At 37.8% G+C, this 25798-nt stretch overlaps 1 long non-coding RNA gene across 1 annotated transcript in view; it reads left to right on the top strand.

Moving 5' to 3' along the window:
* Window positions 1–25798, top strand: part of LOC127482903 (uncharacterized) — a 370681-nt gene that overhangs the window by 256638 nt on the left and 88245 nt on the right. The window lies entirely within an intron of this gene.

Below are 25798 nucleotides of genomic sequence, written 5' to 3'. Positions count from 1 at the left end.
TGTCCAGTGTAGGTGTTTGTCTCTGTAGCTGTTACCTGAAGGGGGTGGAACCTTCTCACACAGGCTCACGCCCAGGCTGATGAGAAGTCCTTCCTCCCAGCCACCAGGCAGCAACAACCACCGCAGCTGTCACTGAGCCTGCTTTCTGGCACTGCCCACAGCTCTCTCATTAATAGACAATAAAGTAGAGGGCCATTTATTGCCAGTTAACTGCAGATCTTGTTCAATGTTTACTTCTTTCCATGGAACTCCCTCCAGTCCCTTTCACTGACCCTAAGGCATTCATCCCTCCATTCCAGAAAGCCAACTCTATCAACATCGCATCCTTCACTGCCCTCTACTTCCATTTGTTTAGGATTGTTTGGTGGACTTACTGTCACTTCCTACAGCAATTCCTTATTGTTCCTCTTTCATTTCAAAAAAGAAACAACAGAGGACAAGGATATCAGAGAGAGAGAGAGAGAGAGAGAGAGAGTAAATGAATATCTACCATCCAAATGCTTACGTGGAACTCCATCCGGGTTTCTCAGGGGAGCAGCAGTGACCCAAGCCCTTGAGACATCTGCTGACTTCCAGGCACATTATCAGGAAACTGGATTAGAAACAGTGTAGAGAGGGCCAGCGCTGTGGCACAGTGGGTTAAAATCCCAGTTTATGGAGCCGACATCTCATATGGGCGCTGGTTTGAGTTCCGGCTGCTCCACTTCTGATGCAGCTCTCTCCTATGGCCTGGGAAAGCAGTAGAAGATGGCCCAAGTCCTTGGGCCCTGCACCCACGTGGGAGACCTGGAAGAAGCTCCTGGCTCCTGGCTTCAGATTGACCTCCTTTGACTGTTGCGGCTGACTAGGGAGTGAACCAGTGAATGGAAAACCTCCCACTCTCTCTCTGCTTCTGCCTCTCTGTACTTCGCCTTTCAAATAAATGAATAAACCTTTAAAAAAAAAAAGAGTAGCAAAGTATCTGGCATTCAAATCAGCACTTAGATATAGAATGCAGGCATCTTAAGTGGTGGCATAAGGCTGCTGTTCCACAATACCATTTTTAAAATTCATTTATTTATTTGAACAAGAGAGAGTGAGAGATAGAGAGTTCTTCCATCCCCAGTTCACTCCCCAAATGGCCCCAACAGCTAGAGCTGGGCCAGGCCAAAGCCAGGAGCAAGGGGCTCCTTCCAGGTCTCCCACATGTGTTCAGGGGCTCAAGGACTTGGGCCATCTTCCATTGTTTTCCAGTCCGCATCAACAGGGAGCTGGATCAGAAGTGGAGCAGCTGGGACTTGACCCAGAGCCCATATGGAATGCCAGCACCACAGGCAGTGGCTGTACCTGCTATGCCACAGCGCGGGCCCCTCTTCTTCCATTTTTTAAGCATTTGCTTTTCTCTGGATTTGTTTTGATCAGTACCTACAAGCACACATTTTGTTTTGAACATGACTTTGATGGATTGCTTGGTATGTAAGCACATTCTTCTAGTATGTAATTTTGTCCTTGATCATTTTGCCTCTTGATTATACAGTTATGGTAATTATATCCCTTTGTAATTAAAATCTTTGGTTGGGTATATTAGTCTCATCTTAATGACTCTTTCTAGAGTAAATGTCTAATAAATAAGCACTTTGATACTATTAGTCACTTCTATAGATTACTCTTCTTCAGTTTTCTTCATGATCAGATGCTCTGACATGACTTGTTGATATCATAAATCATCTTTTTTCTCCTTGTCCTATGAAGATCTATGATTTTTATAATGTATGTGTGCATATATGGTTATATGCATGTATTTTAATTGCATAGCTATCATTTAGCCTGGAATGTTATAACCAGGAGGAGAATTACCTGTCAGGTGGGTGATTTGGATAGAGGATTGTATTTGGTAAAATGAATTAATAGATAAAAATGATGGGCTCCTTTTTAACATCTCTGCTTTATATGAATTATAATTTTTATTTTGAGATAATTATAAATTCACATCCAATGGTGTAAACTTTGCTTAGATTCCCCCAGTTTATCATTTCTCAAAGATACAACCCAATATCACACCTAGGGTGTTGATGTTGATACAGCCTCATCATGAAAGGATTCCTTCTTGTTGTTCTTTATACCTGCTTTACCTCCTTCCTGTCCCTGCCCATACCTCTAACCCTGGCAACCAGTCATCTGTTCATATCTTTAATTTTGTTCACTCTAAGAATGCTATGTGCACTAAATGGAATCATAAAATATGTGATCTTTTGGAACTGGATTGTTTCACTTAGCATAATTCTCTGAGAAGCTTATTTAAATGGTTACAGGCAACAATAATTTGTTCTTTGCCAATACTGAGTAGTGTTCCATGATTGTATATAGTACAATTTGTTTAACAGTTTAACACTCTGCAAGATATCGGGGTTATTTCCAGTTTGAAGCTACAGTGAAAAAAGCTGCCATGAGCATTTGTGTTTAGATTTGTATTAAAATGTACCGAGGACTTTGTCATCTTTATCCAGCTTCGGCCAACAGACAAGGAGACTATGTCATGGAAAAGATAGTTCATTACCTTGTGATGCCAACAGGAAGGGAGAAAGTCACCATAGGCAAGACCATCAAGGTCTGGCACAGAGAACAAGGGGAGTGGTGGGGAAGCATTTAGACTAGCTTCCTAGTGAAGAAGTGGGCAAGGCTTCTAGCAAATACAACAGGTGTGGATCTTTTGTGTTCCTGTGTCATCCCTGATCTAACTAGGAGACGAAGTCCTTGACGTTTTTCTGAAGCTGGGGGTGGAAATGGACCTGCATGTATACGTAACCATTTTCTGAGCCCATACCTTATGCAGTAAGTGGATTCTTTGATTAGGATGAAGACAAGATGGAGGCCTCTGTGAGTAGGGGCAGAAGAAACACCGAGAGAAGAAAGGCCCACATTACTGAGGACAGGATTTTGTTGACTGGGCCTTTTTCCTTGAAGTGTATTCGCAGATGAAATACAAAAGACACCGTCCTGAGGGCCACAAGAGGAGGTCTGCGGAGATATGGCCTGAGACCACCGGCAGAGGCCAAGCCACCACTGAACACTGGACAGAGATCCCAGAGCAGTGTCATCCCTGCCGTCTTGGATTTTCTTTTATTCCTGCCGGCTCAAAGCAGAGAAGCATCCTCCTCATGCTTCTTGTCCACGCTCCCTGTTAGAGCTGAGACATTCCACAGGCATTTCTGTAATGGGTGATGCCACCTCACAGCACTTCTCTGCCTTTCACTTTCAGCTCTGCCTTCCTTCTTGGGACTGTATGAGACTCTGACACCAGGCTGCTTCCTGTTTCTGCTTCACCAGCTAGAGGAAACATCCCCTCCTCTCTGAACAAGAATCAGTTCCAGTCTTTTGCTAGTTTTATCACAGGGGTTGGAATGCTACTTGTGCAAAGAGAGCAGAGCCTGCAGCCCCAGTCAGACCTTGGTCCATTCACTTCAAGAAATTTTTTGGTACAGGTTAATATTCTCAGTCCCCGAAAAAAATAATGCTATCATGTTACCACACTTACTGATATTTGGGAAGCTTCAAATTCATATATAATGGTTAGTTATACTTTAAAGAGCAGAAAAGGATCAGTAGCATCAATATTCATCTCACAAAATCTGTGTGTCAATAATGTGGCATAAAAAACAAAGTTATTGCAAAAAAGGATGTTGTTACAAGAGAGGATCGATACGTCCTGCCTGGGAAATCAGCACTGTGACTTCACCTCATCATTTATAATGTATTAGCTAAAAGGTCTAAACTATCTCAACCAGGAGACTTGCCTTGAATTCTCTCCATGAGAGTGTGAAATTATGTAAGTAATGACAGCTCTGTTCATTTATTATCTACTGCACACAGGCTTTATGTTTAAATTATTCAATTGCATGACATCCCTGGAAGGGAAGGGAAGTCATATCATTCCCCATTTTATAGCTGAAGAGGGCTCAAGGAGAACAATAGTGGAAGCTGACACTCATTAGATGCTTCTGTGGGGTCTACGGGGTTTCCTAGCACACCACTATGGCCATGGGTGGCCCCAGGATCTATAAGGTTGCACCTAATGTGGCTGCAGCTATATTGCTTTTCTCTAATTCTTCTGTTTCACCTTACTTTAGGCAGGGTTAGTGGTCAATTCTCTAAATCAGGTTATCAGCTCCTGTAGACTACTTACATGGTTGTTGTTGGTTACTGAAGTGGTGGAGCTAGGGTTTCAAATAAGACAAAAGCAAAGGTTGACTGGACAAACCTGTGTCCAGAAAAATAGGTGTGTGTATAGAGTAGAACTGAATAAATATACATGAGGATGAATGTTTTCCCAGCACTTAATCTGTTGTATTTTAGGAGTCAAATGCTGTACAACTAAATCAAACATATATACATCATCCTAGTAGCAAATTAAATACTACATAAAACCAAAAAATAAAGCAAAATTTAAATTTACTTCTGGTAATTATAGCCAGATAATGTTTTGACAAATTTCGAGAAAGAGAGAGAGAGAAAGAGTGCTAGCACCACGGAGAAAGATAGATGAAAACATTTCACAAAAAAGATCATGGATTATATATAACTAAATGTTTTATTAGGTATGAGCATCCTTCCACGTCATTATCTTCTGAAAATGTGTTTTTACACATTCAATTACATGACTAATCAATTTAATGGTTGCCTTATTTGGAGATTATTTATGTTATCTCAAGCTTTTTTTTTTTTTTTTGCTATTATAAATGATATTCACTGGCCAATCTTGAACAAATATCTTCATCTACATCTTGAACTATTTCTTTTTCATAGAATTCTAGTATATAATTATGACTTTTATGATTCTTACCGATGTTATCAAACTGCTTTTCGAGAATCTGGTGCTAATAAAAACTTCTACCAACAATATTTAAGAATCCACTACACAGGCGCTCAGGACCCTACTGCCCATGTGACACACCCCAGTGGAGTTCCAGGCTCTTGTTGTTTGCCTGGCCCAGACCTCACTGTTGCAGACATTTGGTGAGTGACGTAGTGGATGAGTAATATCTCTCTTTCCCTTTCTCTCTCTCTCTCTCTGTGCCTTTCAAGTAAATGAAAATAAACATTTTTTTTAAAAAAAGAATCATCTATACATTTTTGCTTTTAAAGACTGACAAAATGCTTTTACATTTTATTTCTTCAATTACTGAATTGAACACTGTCCATGTGTTTATCAGAAACCATGCATTTAAAGATAAATTACAGTTCAAATCTTTATTCATTTTTCTATTTTTAAAGTATTTTATTTATTTGTTTATTTGAAAGGCAGAGAGAGAGAGACAGAGAGACAGAGAGACAGAAAGACCTTCCTTTTGCTGGTTCTTTCCCCATATGGTAACAACAGCCATCTTTTTCTGCCTGCCCAGGCACATTAGAGGGAAGCTGTGTCAGAAGCATAGTAGCATTAAGATGTGGGATGTTGTCATCACAGGAGGTGGATTAACCAACTGCCTGACAATTCAGGACCCCTCCATTAATTTTCCTTGACAGATTTTCTTCCCACTGATTCCTTGAATGGCAGTATTTTTTTTTTTTGGCAAATTTTTCCTAATTCACAATTTGTCTTTAATTTCATTTAATAAAATTCTCAGGTATAGTAAATATAAATTGTAAGTGTAAAATAAATGGATTCAAGAAAACTCTACACGAATTTTGAACTGATATCAAATGGTGAAGTAGTTTCTGAGTATAAAATAATAAAGAAATAGTGGAACTATAGTAAATGTACAAGCACCCAATGCCAGGGCACTTTGTTATTCAAAGCAAATAGTAATGTATCTAAAGGGAGACATAGGCTCCAATACAATAGTAATGCAGGACTTCAACACCCCACTTCCATCAATAGTTAGATCAACTAGACAGAAAATCAACAAAGAAACAATGGAGTTAATTTATAGTTTGGACCAAATTTGCCTAACTGATATCTACAGAACTTTTCATCCCACAGTTGTATATTACACATTCTATTTATCAGTCTTTTCTGATAAATGGAATGAGACTGGAAATTAACAACTTAAGAAACTTTAGAAAATATGCAAACACATGGAGACTTAACAACACTCTCTTGAATGAACAGTGAATCATAAAAGAAATCAAAAGGAAAACCAAAATTTTCCTGGAAACAAATGAAGATGACAATACAACATACAAAAACTAATAGGATATAGTAAAAACAGTGTTAGGAGCGAAGTTTATAGCAGTTAGTTCCTACATCAAGAAATTGGAAAGGCACTGAATAAATGAGCTATCAATGCATCTAAAGGATCAAAAAAAAATCCCAAATTAGTAGGAGGAAAGAAATAATTCAAATTAGAGAAGAAACAAAATTGAAACAAAGATCAGTAAAATGAAGATATTTTTTTTTAAAAAATAAACAAAATTGGTATAACATTGGCCCAACTAAGCACAAAGAAAGAAGACCTGAATCAATAAAATGAGAGGTGAAAAAAGAGATGTATCAACGGATACTAGAGAAATAAAAGGAATCATCAGGAATTACTACAAACAAATCAATAACCGTGATGGAGACTGAATCAGTAATAAAGACGCTCCCAACAAAGAAAAGCCCAGGACCAGAAGGCTTCATTGCTGAACTCCTCTGGACTTTTAAAGAACTAATTCCAATTCTTTTCAAGCTATTCAAAACAATTGAAAGGGAGGGAATCCTCCCAAACTCTTTCTATGAAGCCAGCATCACCTTAATTTCTAAACCAGAAGATACAACACAGATTGAGAACTATAGACCAATATCCCTGGTGAACATAGACACCAAAATCCTCAACAAAATACTAGCTAATTGAATAAAAAAAATCAGAAAGATCACTCGCCTGGAATAAATGGGATTTATCTCTGGTATGCAGGGGGTGGCTCAACATACATAAATCAATAAATGAGATGCATCACATTAACAAATTGAAGAATAAAAGCTGAACCTATATGATTATCTTTAAAGATGCAGAGAAAGCATTTAATAAAATACATCATTTCATGATAAAAACTTTAAGAAAATTGGATATAAAATAAACATTCCTCAACAAAATTGAGCCAATTTATGACAAACATACAGCCAGCATAATATTGAATGAGGAAAAGTTGGAAGCATTTCCATGAAGATTTGGAACCAGTCAAGGATGCCCACTTTCACCATTGCTTATTCAATATAGTCCTGGAAGTTTTAGCTAGAGAGCCATTAAGCAAGAATAAAGAAATCAAATGGATACAAATTGGAAAAGAAGAAGTCAAACTATCCCTGTTTACAGATGACATGATCCTATATATATAGGGGAATCAGAAGACTCCACTAAGAGACTACTGGAACTCAAAGAAAGTCTGGTAAAGTTGCAGAATATAAAATCAACACACAAGCACACAAAAATCCATAGCTTTTGTATAAACAGAAAATGCCATGCCTGAGAAAGAACTTTTAAGATCATCTCTTTTCATAATAGCTACCGAAAATTTTAAATATCTTGGAATAAATGTAACCTTTTATGTGAAAAATCTCTACAATGAAAATTACAAAACATTAAAGAAATAAATATAACACAGAAAAAAATATTCCATGTTCCTGGATTGGAAGAATTAATATCATCAAAATGTCCATACTATCAAAAGCAATTTATAGACTAAATGCAATCCCAATGAAAATACCAAGGACATTCTCAGATCCAGAAAAATGATGATAAAATTCATATGTAAACACAAAGAGACTCCAAATAGCTGAATAGCAATATTTTTTTTTTTTGACAGGCAGAGTGGACAGTGAGAGAGAGAGATAGAGAGAAAGGTCTTCCTTTGCCGTTGGTTCACCCTTCAATGGCCGCTGCGGCCGGCGCACTGCGGCCGGCGCACCGTGCTGATCCAATGGCAGGAACCAGGTACTTATCCTGGTCTCCCATGGGGTGCAGGGCCCAAGCACTTGGGCCATCCTCCACTGCACTCCCGGGCCACAGCAGAGAGCTGGCCTGGAAGAGGGGCAACCGGGACAGAATCCGGTGCCCCAACCAGGACTAGAACCCGGTGTGCCGGCGCCGCAAGGCGTGAATAGCAATCTTAACAAAAGCAAAGCTAGAGGCATGACAATACCAGCTTTCTAAACAAAAATACAGAGCAGTTATAATCAAAACTGCCTGGTACTGGCACAGAGATAGACATGTAGACTACGCAGAACAGAAAAAAAATCCCCAGAAATTAACCCAGACATCTGCAATCCAGACAAACAAGGTTAAATCAATCCTGGAGAAAGAACAGTCTCTTCAACAAATGGTGCTTGGACAATAGGACGTCGGTGTGTGGAAATATGAAACAAGACCTTATGCCTTATGCAAAAATCAACTCAAAATGACCAATGATCCAAATCTATGACCTGTTACCAACAACTTACTAGAGGAACACATTGGAGAAACTGCAAGATTTTGGCATAGGCAAAGGGTGCTTGAAGAAGACCCCAGAATCAAGGCAATCGATGCAAAAATATGCAAGTGGGATTACATCAAGCTGAGAAGCTTCTGCACTGCAAAGGAAACATTCAACAAAGTGAAAAGGCAACCATGTAACTGAAAAAGGATTAATATCCAGAATCTTTAAGAGTTCAAGAAACTCAACAACGTAACAAACAATCCAGTAAAGAAATGGGCAAAGGATATGAACATTTTCTAAGAATGAAATCATGTCTTTTGCAATAAAATGCACTGGAAATCATTATACTTAGTGAAAAAGCTCAGTCTCAAAAAGGGAAATATCATGTTTTCTCTGATATGTGACAGCCAATATAGAATACAAAAAAATGGTGTAGGAATAAAATGGTCATTTTGGGATATGATTGTCATTTTTAGCTCATGTTTATATTTTTGGGGAATTGTGTGGTCTTTTTACTTGTTGAATATCATGATTAGTGGCAAATTAAGCCTCTAAATATAGACTGGATTAAAATCATGTCCTTGCAAAATCTGATGAAGAACAGGGAGCAGGGATGGGGATTGAGAGGAGTAGGTGATTGAGGGAAATGTGGTTGTCTTCTTGGAACTGTAACTAAGGAATGCATAAAACTATTCTCTTCATATTAATACAGAATTTTAAAAAGGAATAGTGAAGAGAAATACTAAATTAAGCTGTAACCAAATGTAAACCATTTGCTTTTCAGAACGATTTTAAAATATATTATTTGATTAGTGGAATTTATAGAACAGAGCAGAAAGTATAATTACTGTTTTTGAGAAACAAACATATAATGTCAATTTCCAAATCAGTTATACTACTTTAAATTCCCACTTTCCAGGAACCAGTTGTAGTTGGGAATCAATTATATATGTATTTGTACCACAATAATTTGTAGTGGTTAAAAACTGGAAAAAAACTTTCACGTATCCATTAAACAGAAGAATAGATTTTTAAAATGTTTTATCTTCTTATTTAAAAGGCAGAGTGACACTGAGAGATGGGGAGAGGGAGGGAGAGATGGAGAGAGGGAAAGAGGGAGAGAGGGAGGTGGAGAGAGAGAGAGAGAGAGAGAGAGAGAGAGAGTGAAAATCTCCCATATACTGATTCACTACCCACAACAACCAGGGCTGGGCTAAGTTGAAGCCAGGAGCGATATGGGTGGCAGGGCCCCAAGTACTTGGGCCATCATCTATTACCTTACCAGGTGCATTAAGAGGGAGCTTAATTGGAAATATTGGAAATAGAACGGGGATTCAAACTAGCACTTGGATATGAGATGCTGGTATTGCAAGGTGGTGGTTTCACCTGCTATACCATGATGCCAGCTCCAAACAAATGGATTAACAGTACCTTTGCATATGGGCACTATGGAAAGGTGAAAATAACTAGCTGAAGCAGCACACATCATGTGTTTGAATTCCATAAACATAATGAAAAACAAAAGGAAGCAATATGCACAGAAAACATGCAGAGTGACTATTTATATAAAGTTCATGCACAACTAAACAGAAGACTACTAGGGACACATATATATGCCATAAACCATAAAGAAAAGCTTGAGAATGATAAAGACAAAACACTATTGTTTAGATTACTGCTTCTCAACCTTGGCTGCACATTAGAAGTAACTGGGGAGCTTTTAAAAAATGTTGATGCTTAAGACCCAGCCCAGAACAATTAAATTAGAATCACTTTATTCAGTGGCTTAGCTAAGACTTACAGTAAACAAACACTTGGTGCATCATTGAGGAAATTAGGGTCATCTTTTCTCAGTACCTCAAGGTCTTTGCTTCTGCAATTACTCCCTTTCGCTCCTACAGCATTAATTTCTTTCTTACTCTGGGTTCCTCACTTTGGCATATGCACTTGCCTTAAAATGACCCATCTTAAAAGAAACAGTGGAACAAAGAAATAAAAAAAAATCCCTTGACTTTATGTTTTCCAGCCTCCATCTACTTACCTGTTTTTTTCTCTTTCTCTTTCTCTATCTCTCTCACTTTGCTTTTAAAATACATCCCCTCTTTCCACTTTCTTAGTCCCAGGTCATCACAAAAGCACCATAAACAGCAGCAGCAAGGACCATTCTGGCAGGCTGCCACAGCCAACTTTTTGACTGCATCATGTTTAAGCTTTCAGCAGCATTTGACACAGCTGATCACTTCCCCCTGCTTTTCCTCCTAGATTGCTCACTCCTTGTGCTGGGTTCTTCTTCCTTTTCTGACCTCAAAATATTGGCTTAAGCCCACAGTTCATGCTTAAACCTGTTCTCTAGGTCTTCTCTTTTATTAGATGAGCTCATTCTGTGTGTCCTATGTCTTTAAATATCATCTCCTTGTTGTTTACATTCAACCATCATGTGTCTTCTGAACTAGGACTTAAACATGCAGCTATACTTGCGTACTTACACAGTCTATAAACTGGTATTTTATTTCAACCCCAAACTAATTCCTACCATTTGCACAGTTGCTTAAGACAAACAACAACCACATCTACTCTGTCAGTAAGGCAGCTTTTTAGGTTGATTTTCACTATGTGAAACAAATGGATCACTTCCATCATATTTATTGCTACTATCTTAATGGACACGTTGGAGCTAATGCAACAGTTTCCTGTTCTTTTGGCTTCCATTGTTTATCACCATACAATTTTCCCCAAGCAGTTTGACCCTTTAAAATGGTACAACAGATGATATGCCTTTCCTATTAAAAACCCTCCAATACTATTACAGCTCAGCATTTACCAGGGTTCATAAAAACAAATAACATCTGGCCACTCACCAAATCCTGCCACCCTCACCTTGGTTGTGAGACCTCAGGACCCTGTTCTGCCCCATGGGAATGCTTGCACCCTTTTGTCTCCTTGTCTGGGTACCAGCTCTTCTTTGCCAGGAATGCTTTCCCCTCAGATCCTGGCAGAGATGGCCCTTTCCCATGAGTAGTTCAGGGCTCAGATTAAAGGTACCTTCTCTTACAGGGCTTTCCTTCTTCATCTCAACTCATAGATCACTTGCTGTAACCCACCCTCACACACAAGCTCAAGCACATTAAACTAATTTCTATTTCTAAATCATCATGATGTAAAATTATATATTTGCATACAAATATAATCTCTTCCCTGCCTCATTAGAATATCAGCTCCAGATAAGTGGGAAATTTTTCAACAATGTTGTTTCCTCAATACTAAGAGCAATCGGTAGGGTCATGGTAAATGTTTGGAAGGGATAAATGCATAATAAATCAAGTCAACCTTTCTACTTCCTAATGTGCTACTTGAGTGTCTGTGTTTTATGCTTATGTTGGATGTTTTATTTTTTCAGTTTTATTTGCAAATGTTCTTGATTATTACATGAAATGATAAAGTCACAGTTCATTTCCTGAATATTAAACATTCAATTTGCTCAAATATTATCTCTTCATAGAAAAAAACCTAACAGAAAATGCTCATGGAGCAGTTTCTCCCATTCGTGAGGTCACATGTGCCAAATGCAAGCACACCTGCTGATACATTTCCCTGTTTCTGATGCTTACCACAGTCTCTTCTCTGTGCATTCCCTGGCACACGGTGATGTCCAGGGTTTTACATTTCTCTTTGTTCTAGCTATACTCACCTTTTCTACTTTTCCCAATGCTTCTTATTCTCTTCTTTGTCCTGGACTTTTGCACACTGGGTGTGAACATGCACTCTTAGCATCTCTCCAAGATGTGAAGGTGGGGCATGTCTTCAGATTTTGTTTTCTCTCCTATCTGACTTCCCGGCCTTTGCCAGCAGGGGCTCATCTTCTGAAAGAAAGCTTTGGTGATTCATATTGACAAATTCGAACCAGATGTCCTAGAGACCCTATGAGATTTCACTAGTTGTAATTCTGTGTTTAATCAAGATATTAATAAACTGGATTGTTCTTATTTATCATCAAGTGACATTACACTGATTATGCATTATACATGTGCAGTACTTTGGGTGAACAGTTCACTTAACTCTAACTTCAAGCAAACACAAAGTGTCATTTTAAAGTGTAAATGTTCCTAATTTAAATGTTCCTGAAGTGAATTAAATGGCAATTTTGTGCTGTTCTGAAGAGAAAGGATTTACACCTACATTGTAAATTATAAAGCAAGCAGGCAGTGTTCTCAGCACCCACTTCATGCTGTTTCTGTTAAGAAGTCCCAGAAGGGCCGCTTAGAATATACCAGCGATTAAGTGAGTTGCAGTGCATTCTAAAAGATTTTTATAAACCACAGAGAAATAAAAATAAAATGCAAAATATATACATAAATGGTAAAAGAATTTTATTTCAAAAAATTAAATGTAGAGTTTAGCTGAGTGTTCAACTCTCATATTCACAGCATTTCTGCCCCTACTCTCTGTTACGAGTGCTGCAAGAGGCGAAGTTTAATGGTGCAAACTCTCTTTTTCTGGGTGACTGAATACAAAATGTCAGAAGGCCAAATGTCACATTTGACTCAAGTATTTTGACGTTTGCAAAAAAAAAAATCAGACTGTGACTAAGCTAACATATTCTTATATTGCCATAAAAATAAAAATTGTATAGAAGCAAATTACAAAGGAAGATATATATTATCCTTATTCTTCTGTATCTGAAATACGGTAGACATGAGAAGGAGTCAAGTTTCATGTTTATTACAGATGCACAGAAAAAGAGTAATTTCTCAGAAATTATCCTCCATTCCTCCTGGCCTGCAGGCGTTTGTCCAATGTTGAAATCAAGGTCGTGAGCAATAAGACTTCAGACCCATTTTTCAGTTCAATTAATGCTTTATAGATTTACTCTTTGGACAAGTTTTTTTCCCTCTCCCTAGTGCTTGGTTCTATTTCTTTTTTTTTTTAACCTCACTTTTATTTCTCTCTTTTTTGGTGGATCATCACAATGGTACTCATATTCTCCATTAGCCAATAGGATCTTTCAGGGTGGGGATCTTATCTTATATACTGTGGTACTAAATTTGTTACCCTAATATTTGCATATATCTGTACTCCATAAAAGTTTGAATTGAATTACATTTATTAGACAATAGTAGCTATCAACAAATTGCTTCATAACACTCAAGTAGTTTTTTAGCTCTTGACTATAGAGTTTTAACAATAGATCAAGGAATAATAGTTATATAATAATTTTTATACTATGGATATCAACACCCGTGAGAAAGCAAATGCCTCTAATAAATTATGAAGCTTATGGTACTGATGAGAAACCCTTGAAAGTATAATGGACATTATAAAAAATAATAAGAAACAAAACACATGTTTCAAAAGCAATATGATTTAGAAAGGGTTAATGTGCACTGTCTTCTATCCAGACAGGACATTCAACCAACATAGAAATTTTAAGTAAACTTCATTTTAAAAAGTTATACAAATAGAATATGCATATGAAAAATATAATTGAGTTAGAACATGTATCGTAAGAGGGTAAACATGCCTGACTTTTTATTGTAGATAATTTAAGACATACATGTATACTGAATATCTACAAGTGAGCTTAAACAACTATCAATCAACTTCACCACTTCTCACAATGAATTATTTAGAAAGAGCTTGTAGACATCATACCATTTTGAAAATAAATATTTGAGTATGGTTTGCTTAAAACTATCATTAGAATATCTAAAAATATTTTAAAAATCCATTGTAAAATTCCAAATTTGCCAAGTAATGCATAATTTATTCTTACATTTATTGATTGAATCAGGATCAATGTAAGGTTAAGACATTAGTATCACTTTTATTTTATTTCTTAATTTACAATCTTTATGCAATTAATAGCTAGAAAGGACCATGGCGTGTTTTGAGCTTGTAGTTCCACATGAAAAAGTCATGGAGGAAGGGAGGGACAGAGGGAAGGGGGCAGGGGTTTAGGTCTGAAGCCTGTGGGTCTCTGGAAATCTGTCAACTCCTGGGGAAGTGGTTGGAAGTCTGAGTGTCCTCTCTCTAGGTTTTTGCAGAGATTCATTCTCTGGTTTCCTGGTTCCAGGAACCTGGATCGGATTAGACTATGTCTGGAATGGCTTTGTGTTTTTTTTTTCCCCTCAGCTTCCAAAGGAAGAGCAACAACTTTTGTTCCTCCTCCCCCAAGCTAGTTCTTGGTGCTGCTTCTAGATAACTCGATATGCTCTTTGGCTTAAACTGGTCAGTGCTAATATATTTATGAATGTGGCAATGGTGTTTCTACCTGGAGTAGTCCAGAATTTGCATCTTCTGAAACTTCCCATTTTCTGATATATTTCTTAAGTGTATAGGTTAATTCTACCCTCTTTTTTCCTTCCTTATTATTTGTTGAATAAACTATGTTGTTTGTTCTAATTTATTTCCTATGTCCTAAAATTAATTTCCTAAGATGTAGGAAACTCTACAGGACAAACAACATATGTAATATGTTCTCCTATCCTGTGTTTCCTGTAAATTGAGAGTTACCTTGGGAACCTTGATCAGATTCAGATTTGAGATTTTGGCAAGAATATTTCTTCTTAATTGATATCGTACACTGCCACCAGGGGGAGCATAATACGTGCATTGGTTTTTTGGTTGCTGTGATTAAACATCTGAGACAGGCTAACTTTATGAAAAAAAAAAAAAAAGATGCTTAGATCATAGTAGTAGAGTTTCAAGAGCATTGACACGAAGAGCATTGGCTAAGTTCTAGTGAGGGCCCTGTGGCTGTCTCACATAATCGCAAATGGCAGTGGCAGGAGCACATGTGGGAAGAAGGATCATGTCACCAGACAGGAAGGAGGAGAGAGTGAGGAGGGCCAGCCTCAGGCTTTTATGATAACCCTTAGAGAGGTCAAAGATGATTGATAATTTTATAGTATCATTATCAGTTCATAGATTTAGGTATTGTTGATAGTATCAATGTGTCACGTTTATTATTTTATGAATGCTCAGTTGTCCTATCTTTGGCAAGTGACAGCTCCTTTCCTTGGTTCTTAAATATTTCTGACGTAATCATGGTATATTTCTCCCTGTTGCTTCTAACAAGATGTTTCAGGAATCAGACATTTCTTCAAAAAGGAGCAGGGATATTTGGCTGTTTCTTTCACTGCTAACTCCCTAATACTCAATGTTCAGCAAGTAGTATCACCAGAAATCACTTGACTGATATTAATTTAAAAGTAAAAAGAAGATTAAAAACCAAGCAAAATATTTAGAATTTGTATCTTCTGCCAAGATGGAGTAACAGGTAGAAAATTTATCCTCCTACTTGGAGTTACTAAAACAAAAGCAAAAACAGAACAACAAAAAAAGAGAAAACATATAAAACAATGGTTCACAAGATATTGAACAATGGGCAATGAGCCATGCTGATCCCTGAGAACTGGAAAACAACCCAAAGGAGCACGGTGACTGCCCCAGCTTGCTGTCTCAAGGGAGTTTCTAGGACCCAGTGCAGGGTGGGGTACCCAGGCAAAGTGCAACAATGTCTCTTGTCTGGAATCCGGGTGATTAGAGTCACAGGGAAGAATATCAAGAGGAGGCAACCCACAAAGATCACTAAGCCCTTGCAAGGGTTTCCTTGGATGTTGAAAGCTGGTTAACATGAACATGTGAGGAAAATACCCAGTATAGGACAGGATTTCTGAAAGATCAGAAGGAACAATTCCCAAAGGCCAACAATGCTGGGATTAGTGCCAGTCAGAGTGGAAAATTTCGTTATTCGTGGTGAGGAGGGCTGAGTACTCAGGAAGATTTTGCTACTAATAAAGAAAAATTAACCCTAAAATAAATGCTGATCTGGTTCAACTAAATAAACTTAAATGTAAAATCTGAATTGATCATACTGTTTCCAAGTAACTAACCATTTCCCAAAAGAAAGCTCAAGAGCGTTTATAAGAATATAAACATTTTGAATATACAACAAAGTGTAATTCACAATGACTGGAATCCAACAAAGAAATTGCCAGGCTTGCATAGACATATGAAAACATGACCCATAATGAGAAATTAATCAGCAGATACTGACTCTGAAATGACACAATGAATGAAGTAGGTGGAAAAAAATGTTAAAACAATGATACAACTGAATTCTAGCTGTTCAAGAAGCTAGAGAAACGATTGAATGCTAAGTTGAGAAACAAAAGATATAAGAAAATTGACTCAAACCAAACTTTTGGTGATGAGAATTACAGGGGTTAGTGGCAAATTATACACTGAAGTAGAAAAGATTAGTAAGCACGAATACATAGCAATAAACACTATTCAAAAGTAAACATATAAGGAAAAATAGAAAAAAACAGGCAGGTCATTTTACAAATCAGGGACAAATATGAAAAATTAAAACAGCTTCATATATGTGTATAACTGGAGTCTCTGAAGGAAAGGAATGGTACAAACATGTATTTGAAGAAATGGTGGTTGAAATATTTTCGAAGTTGATGAAATTATAACATCACAGATCCAGGAAAGTTAATCAACCTAAAACACAAGAATCCTGGGGAAATTTATATCAAAAGCTATCAGAATTAAATAGACTAAAAAATATTCAAGGTAACCAGGAGGAAACATTACACTTAGAAGAATAAAGATGATGGAGACAATAAATTTGTTAGAATTTAGTGCAAGTTAGAAAGTACAATAGAAAAAAAACCAAAAACTGAAGATCTAGAATTTTCAATCAAGCAACAATGTTGTCCAAAAACGATAGGAACCTATTTTTCCACATATACAATTGATGTAAAAGCTGAAAGAATTCAGCAGCAGCAGCATACTGTACCATAAGATGTGTTAAATTAACTTCTTCAAGGAGAAGAAAAATCAAACTAGATAGAATCTAGATATATATGAAAATGAGTAGCATCCAAAATGATAAAAGATAATTAACTTTTAAGTAAAAGTAATAATATACTGTGGGGTTTAAAACATGCAGAAGTAATAAATATGGCAATAATAGTATAAATGTTGTAATGAGAAAAAATCAAAGTATAATAAGATAAGATTCTTATAATATCTGTGAAACAGCATAATATCACTGGAGGTAGTTGTGTTAAGTTAATGATGTATAAACACTAAGGAAATGAGTTGCATAACAGTAGTTACCATAAGTAAACAAAGAAATAGAATAGAATTACAAAAATTATTTAATTCAAAAGAAGGCAATAAAGGGAGAAAATGAGCAAAGAACAGAATGGGCAAAAAGAAAATAAATAGTAGGATAAATTACTTAATTACCTAACCAAGAATTTTATCAATATAGTCTAAATATAAATTTAAAGCATATAGATCACTATATTGGATGAAAAAAAATGTGACTCAGCTATGTGTTATTTGCCAATACTTTAAATGTGAAGACCCAGGGGTGTACACTGTGAAACATCAGTTTAAGCTGCTGCATGGGATGCTTGCATTCCACACTGAGGTGCCTGGATTCAAGTCCCACCTTGGCTTCCAATCCAGCGTTCTGCTAACGCACACGTGGGAAGTAGCAGATGCTATCTCAAGTACTTGGGTCCCGGTCACTCACATGGAGAGACCTGGATGAGGTTTCAGGCTTCTGACTTTGGCCAGGCCCAGCTCTGGCTGTTGTGAGTATTTGGGGAATGAACCAGTGGATGAAAGATCTCTTCCTGCCCCTGCCCTCTCCTTCCCCCAGCCCATCTTGCTGAAACTCTGTCTGTCAAATAAATGAAAATAAATACACATTGAAAAATAACAAATATAAAGAATCAAATTTGCTAAAAGTAAAAGGATAAAAAGTAATCCTAACAAAAACTGCAAAAGCTGTATTAAGACAAAGTAGATTTAAAAAATTTTTACCTAGACCAAAGAAAGCTATTTTATAATTACAAAGGAGTCAATTTATTAAGAGTGCATAGCTGGGGCTGGCGCTGTGGCGCAGTGGGCTAAAGCCCTGGCCTGCAGCACTGGCATCCCATGTGAATACCTGTTCAAGTTCCGGCTGCTAACTTCCAATCCAGCTCTCTGCTGTGGCCTGGGAAAGCAGTGGAAGATGGCTCAAGTGCTTGGACCCCTGCACCCATGTGGGAGACCAAGAAGAAACTCCCGGCTCCTGGCCTCGGATCAGCCCAGCTCTGGTCATTTGGGGAGTGAACCGGAGGATGGAAGACCTCTTTTTCTCTCTCTGGTTCTATCTCTACATGTAACTGTCTTTCAAATAAATAAAATAAATCTTTAAAAAAATGAATAGTGTTATAAATGTTCATGCATCAGTAACAAAATATGAACATACATGAAACAAAAATGGAAAGAACTGCAAGAAATATGTATAATTCCAAAATTGCAGCTATAGATTTTAAGCCACTTCTGAATATTTGATGGAACTCCTAGAAAATCATAATACTATCAATGAATTTAGCATAAATGAAGATTTGCACAATTACTATCAAACAATTTGACTTAATTCACAATATAGGACATCCTTTTCGATAATAGAAAAATAATTCATTTCAACTATGCATGAAATATTTACCAAGATAGATCATATTCTAGGTCATAAAATATATTTCAGTAAATTAAAAAAATCATGTCATAGAAAGCATATTTCCTGGTCACACTTGAGTTAAAAGACATAAAAGAAATATATCCATATAATATACCCTAATATTCAATTCATATTGGATGACACTTCATAAATGGTTGCAAATTAAGTAATTTATTTCTACATAATCCTTGAGTAAAGAAAAAATGAAACAGAACATTAAAAATGCTTTGATCTTAATGAAATTGAAAACACAGCATATCAACATTTGTGGGATATGGCTAAAATAGTCCTTTAGAGATAAAATTCTTAGCATTTTAACCAAATTAGAGAAGGAAAACTCTCAAATTGCTTTCATTTTAATAATTCAGAAAAAATAAAGTAAATAAAATCCAAATTGAGCAGAAGAAATAAACATGAAAATCAATGAACCCAAAAGCTAATTTTTGAGACAGTAAATAAAGTTGATGAATGACTAGCCAGACTGATCAATAATAAAAAAAGAGAAGCTTCAGAAGAAAGAAGTAGCCTATATTAGGAATGACAGAAGTGACACCACTGAAGAATATAAAGATATAAATTGAAAATAAGGGGTTACTATTAAAAAAAACTTTATGGCAATAAATTTTGCAATTTAGAGTACATGAACAAAGTCTTTGGAAGTCCAGAACTACTAATGTTCTCCTGAAATAGATAATAAGAGTAGATATATCTATTAAATAAGTATAGTTTTGGTTAAATATATAGTTTACACAATTATTTTATATATGCACATTTAGCATAGCAGGTAAGACTCTGGTTAAGATGTCCCTGTCCCATTTCAGAGTATCTTGGTTCAGATTCCTGGCTCCAGTTCCTGGTGCCAGCTTCCTGTCAGTGTGGATCCTGGGAGGCAGCTTGAGGCCAAGATGCCAAGATGGCTTGACTGGTTCCTGCTTCCATGTGGAAGACTTGGATTGAGTTCCCCGCTCCCAGTTTCTGCTCCTGGTTATCAGTGACAATTAGGAAGTTCTCTGCCACTGTTTCTCAAATAAATAATACCATTTAAAGAAATTTCATTCCACAAAAAAGACCAAGAAAATTCAGGTTGATATGGCTTCATTGAGGAAGTCTGCAAATATTTTAGGAAGAAATAATATCAGTTTACATAACTTTTTCCATAAAGCTTAAAAGCATGGAATATTTCCTAACTGACTCTTTAAGGCTAGCGTTATTCTTATACTATACCCAAAAACATTACAAGAAAAGAAAACTACAGGTCAGTATTCATCAGAACATTTCACACAAAGCATCTTAGCAAAGTTTTAGCAAATGAAATCCATCAGTATACAACTAGGATAATATAACATGATCAAATAGGTTATATATTAGGAAGGCAAAATTGGCTTAACATTCAAAAGTTAATCAGTGTAGTTCACCTTATGGATTTCATTGTGAAAGGAAAGAAAACCTACAGCAATTACCTTAATAAACAGAAACATCCTTTGAAAGAATATAACATTCATTCCTCATACAGATTCCAAGTCATTGAGGACTAGGGGGGAACATCTCCAATTTGGTAGATGGCAAAGAGTTGATGCTTACCCCTAAGATATCCTAAGAAGAGAAAAGAATTCACTTTCGACAGTTCTGTTCAACATTGCATCATAGCCAGCGCTGTGGCTCAACAGGCTAATCCTCCGCCTTCGGCACTGGCACACCGGGTTCTAGTCCTGGTTCGGGCGGCAGATTCTGTCCAGGTTGCTCCTCTTCCAGTCCAGCTCTCTGCTGTGGCCCGGGAGTGCAGTGGAGGATGGCCCAAGTGCTTGGGCCCTGCACCTGCATGGGAGACCAGGAGAAGCACCTAGCTCCTGGCTTCGGATCAGCGAGATGCGCCGGCCGCAGTGCACCAGCCGCAGAGGCCATTGCGGGGTGAACCAACAGAAAAGGAAGACCTTTCTCTCTCTCTCTCTCTCTCTCTCTCTCTCTTACTGTCCACTTTGCCTGTCAAAAAAACAAACAAACAAAAAAAAAAATGTTGCATCAGCCAGTGCTGATGTTTCCTATTGGGAAACAAAATTTAGATTGGAAAGCAAAAGTAAAATTGTCATTTAGCCGATAATATAATTGCCTATGCAGAAAATCCTAGATACATTAGAATAAAGAGCTTTTAGAACTAATGAGTTTAGCAATTTTAGATACTACATCAACATGCTAATTAGTATTTTATAAGCTAGTAATGATAATCATTCTAATTTTAAATATATCAAAATTATGAAATATCCAATAATAAATCTTATAACTATATAAAACCTATACAAAGGACTCCTGAGGTACTGTTTGTTATAAATTCCCACCAGCAGTAAGTTGCTTAACAAGTTCAACATATATCTACTATAGGAACTAGTATTCCACTTATCAGTAGGTTTTGAAGAAAAATGTAAGCACATGTTCATACAGACTTTAACATTAATACTCAAGCAACTTTGCAGTAGTGACAAACTGAAACCATTCCAAAGTTCATAAATTAGCATTAGCAAGTGAATAAACACATGGAAGTGTCCACACAACTGACATAAAGTGACAGAGACTATTGACACACGCTGCAACTTCCATGGGTTGCAAAAATATTATTCCAAATAAAGGAAACCAGACATAAGAGAAGCTGCCAGACAATTCCATTTCCCAAATATAGAGGATACAAACTAAATTAAAATAAAGGATGCACATCGGTCTCCCCCGGGAAGGTGAGAAGGGTAAGAAGAGGCGATTACAGGAGCCAGCACGATGAGGCAGAGGGTTAAACTCTGGCCTACAGCACCAGCACCCCACATGGGAGCTGGTTCTAGTCCTGGCTGCTCCACTTCTGATCCTGCTCCCAAATAATGTTCCTGGGAAAACAGTGGAGGATGGCCAAAGTCCTTGGGCCCCTGCACCTATGTGGGAGACCCAGAAGAAGCTCCTGGCTCTTGGCTTCGGATTGGCTCAGCTGCTGCTGTTGCAGCCATGTGGGGTGTGAATCAGTGGATAGAAGACCTCTCTTTCCATGCCTCTCTGTGAAACTCTTTCAAATAAATAAAATAATCTTAAAGAAATCTATAAGAAAAAGAAGAGGAGATTAGATACTAAAGAAGAGGTGAAATTTTGGGGGTGATGAATATGCTCATTGTTGTCTTGATTACGGGATGATTTCATGAGTAAACACATATGACAAAACTGCATACTTTAAATACGAGCAATTTATTGTATCATATCCATTACAACTCAACTATACTGCTGAATCACCACTAAGAGGTAACTACCACTAACCTTATAGTGTATTCTTCAGCTCAAACAGGTACTCTATGATGCTGCCTGATCAACTGTTTTTCTTTTTTTAAAAAAAAAAGATTTTATGTATTTATTTGAGATGTAGAGTTACAGACAGTGAGAGGGAGAAACAGAGAGAAATGTCTTCCTTCCGTTGGTTCACTGCCCGAATGGCCGCAATGGCTGGAGCTGCGCTGATTGGAAGCCAGGAGCCAGGTGCTTCTTCCTGGTCTCCCATGCGGGTGCAGGGGCCCAGGGACTTGGGCCATCCTCCACTGCTTTCCCAGGCCATAGCAGAGAGCTGGATCTGCAGTAGAGAGGCCAGGTCTCAAACCAGTACCCAAATGGAATGCCGGCACTGCAGATGGCGGCTTTACCTGCTGCGCACTGTGGCATAGCAGGTAAAGCTGCAGCCTGCAGTGCGAGCATTCCATATGGGCGCAGGTTTGAGACCTGGCTGCTCTACTTCAGATCCAGCTTTCTGCTATGGCCTGGAAAAGCAATGGAAGATGGTCAAAGTGTCTGGGCTCCTGCACCCGCATGGGAGACGCAGAAGAAGCTCTTGGCTCCTGGCTGTGGATCAGTGTGGCTCCAGCCATTGCGGCCATTTGGGAAGTGAACCAGTGGATGGAAAACCGCTCTCTCTCTCTGTCTCTGCCTCTCTGTAACTTAGTCTTTCAAATAAATAAATAAATAAATCTTAAAACTAATATATTATTTCTCCATTTCTCTAATTGCATATTTGGGTCTTACCAAAATTTGTTTCTTGTTATATTCATCAAGAATATGTAAAGTAAAATAATTCATATAGTGAATAATCAACATTATCAAGAAAGGTTAAAAACATTGGAATAGAGTAACATACAGAATCCAGACAATGAACACTATCTGTACAAGAGATCTATCTTTAGCTACATATTATTTAATTTTATTTATTTATCAAATATCTTTAAACATAAATGTGTATAAGTTTCATTAAGTATACTTACATTTAAGTGTACTTATTAGAACATATCACATATGTATGCTATGAATGATAGAACTATCATCATTTTTATACACCCAACTTTTCATATGACATTGTTAGGAAATCTTGTTGCCAGTTTGTAATGGCAATTGTACTTATTGCTGCCAGTACCCTCTCATTTCTTACTTCTTTTTCCAAATAAGGATACCTTGATCCTGCAGGGAACATCAGAAATTACCTATAATGAACACCTGAAGGTTTAATGAGGAGTAAACTATGGTTTAGTTGTGAAAGGGCATCAAAACTCACAGGGCTAATTATTGGCAAGAATTGAATCCAGATTTCTTTCTTAAAAAGATTTGTTTATTTATTTGAAAGGCAGAGTGACTGAGAGGGTGGGGGTGGAGATGGAGACAGAGAAGCAGAGCAGCTGGGACCTGAATCTGACCCTCAATATGGATTTTAGGCATTTTAAGAAACAGCTTTACCTGTTACATCACACTGCCTACCCCTGAACCCAGACTGCTCATAAGACAGTCACCGACCAGCCTTTAAAGTAAACATACACTCTGTTTTATAGTGCACCTTTCCCTTTAAACAGCTCCTCTGTTGGTTAGGTAACTCCTACGAAGATAGAAATTTAATGGTATGATCCAATAAAATACGGTTGCTGAATGTTCTGCCAGATTATTCTGCTGATGACTTAATAAGCACTGTCTGAATTCCGGGCTTACCTTCCAGATTCCTGGACTCAAAGGCCCATAGTTTCTGCCTTGCAAGATCTTAGGGCTACTAGTTCCATTTTAAAAGATGCCACACCCATTGTGTTTGGCACTATGTTAGGGATTGATAATGCTACAGCTGAACACTTCAGAGTTAGATCAAAGGAATTCATTCCGACTTAAAAGTGTGCAAGGCCGGCCCATGCCACGGTTCTAGCCCTGGTCGGGGCACCGGATTCTGTCCCGGTTGCCCCTCTTCCAGGCCAGCTCTCTGCTGTGGCCCGGGAGTGCAGTGGAGGATGGCCCAAGTGCTTGGGCCCTGCACCCCACGGGAGACCAGGAGAAGCACCTGGCTCCTGGCTTCAGATCAGCGCGGTGTGCCAACGGCAAAGGAAGACCTTTCTCTCTGTGTCTCTCTCACTGTCCACTCTGCCTGTCAAAAAAAAAAAAAAATGAAAGAAAAGAAAAGTGTGCAAGGCCAATATGCACACAAGAGCAATAATTTAGTGCTTAAGCAACACGGGGACAATGAGTATACCTTCTCACCTTACTGAACTCCAAGGGAATCTAAGGATGGCCTCTCTAGGTTGCCATAGGAACCTTCAGGTGCTTTTTCGGGGCTTCTGTACCTGACCAGCCCCCTTGTCAGTAAAACATTCCATCTTTAGAGATGTTCATGCATTTAATCCAGCTTAAGTCAAGCCCTACAGGTGTTGGAGTCATTCTTCCAGGCACTGTTGCATATTTCTGCTCTGCTATGCTTTGATCTCTCAGTGTAACTCTCAGAACAGGTTTTATTCCCTCCTTTCAAATTCCTGGGGGCATCTTTCCATAGACTGCTGTATTCACAACCCTCAGAAGGAGTTTTAGCTCTTTTTCTGTTTCTTTGAAAGAGCTGGGCTTAACACTAATCTCTCTGAGAAAAAGTTCCTGGAATACACTCTTTATCACATTCCAGTATTACCCTGTGTACACAGCTACATGACAATGATGGTGTTTCAGTACTCTCAATCCCACTAAGACCTATTAGTGATGATTAGCATAGTAGATATCACTCTGGTAGTAGCTATTTTTAGTCTATAGAGATAGGTAGGATTTAGGCAGTAGTTTTACTGTAATGAAATGAGAAATGAATACTCATGAATCTTTCATGATTACATCGTAGTTTTATTGAGACTCAGAATTTAAATGTGCTTTGGGCAAAAGAGCCAATTAAGAAGTAGACAGAGAAAATGAAATTACTTTTTATTCTGTGTAACAAAACAGGTTCTTTTAAATTTTATTCTTAAAGGAAATTCTTCTAAAACAAGACTTTCATATCTTTGAGACTTTTAAAAAGATTATCCAGTTTAGCCTCTTATATCGAAACATGCCAATACCCTAAAATCTCTGTGTTAAGATTCCAGAGATGGCAAATTCAGAGCATCATTTGTGTATTGTTTTTAAGTTCAGTTGCTTTTGTACTCCTCAGGTCTGATGAAACTCTTTTGCTTTAATTATATTCTGTTCTCTTTTCTATGTTATTTTGCAGAATAAGCAATCTTCATTCTTGTAGTAGTTCTGTATGCACTAAGAAGCATTTTGGAGTCGTTTTCTAGCCACCTCTGTTACTAAATCACCCTAGTTCCCTTCTTCTATATGGGGAACTAGGTTTCTATCCCCATAATCATTTTAGTTGCTCTGGACCTCCTTAAATTACAGGGACCAGCAAAAGCGACAATTCCTCTCAAGAGGGTCTGTGACAGCATGTAGAAAGCAGGTAACTTCCTGGGTATCTGGGTCCCATGATTGCAGTGTAACAGCAGCAGCCTTGTACAATAATAGGAAGCTTGAGTCTGAAGCTTGGGATCCTTTCTGCTCTGGTCTTTCTGCTGCCTTTGGGCCTCTCCAATCAGTGCTTCTCTCATTGTACTGAAATGAGTG

The sequence above is a fragment of the Oryctolagus cuniculus genome, chromosome 4 (assembly GCF_964237555.1).
Source record: "Oryctolagus cuniculus chromosome 4, mOryCun1.1, whole genome shotgun sequence".
NCBI classification, from domain to species: Eukaryota; Metazoa; Chordata; class Mammalia; order Lagomorpha; family Leporidae; genus Oryctolagus; species Oryctolagus cuniculus.
Note: the sequence above shows the minus strand (reverse complement) of the source record. Positions and strands in the feature narration are given on the sequence as shown.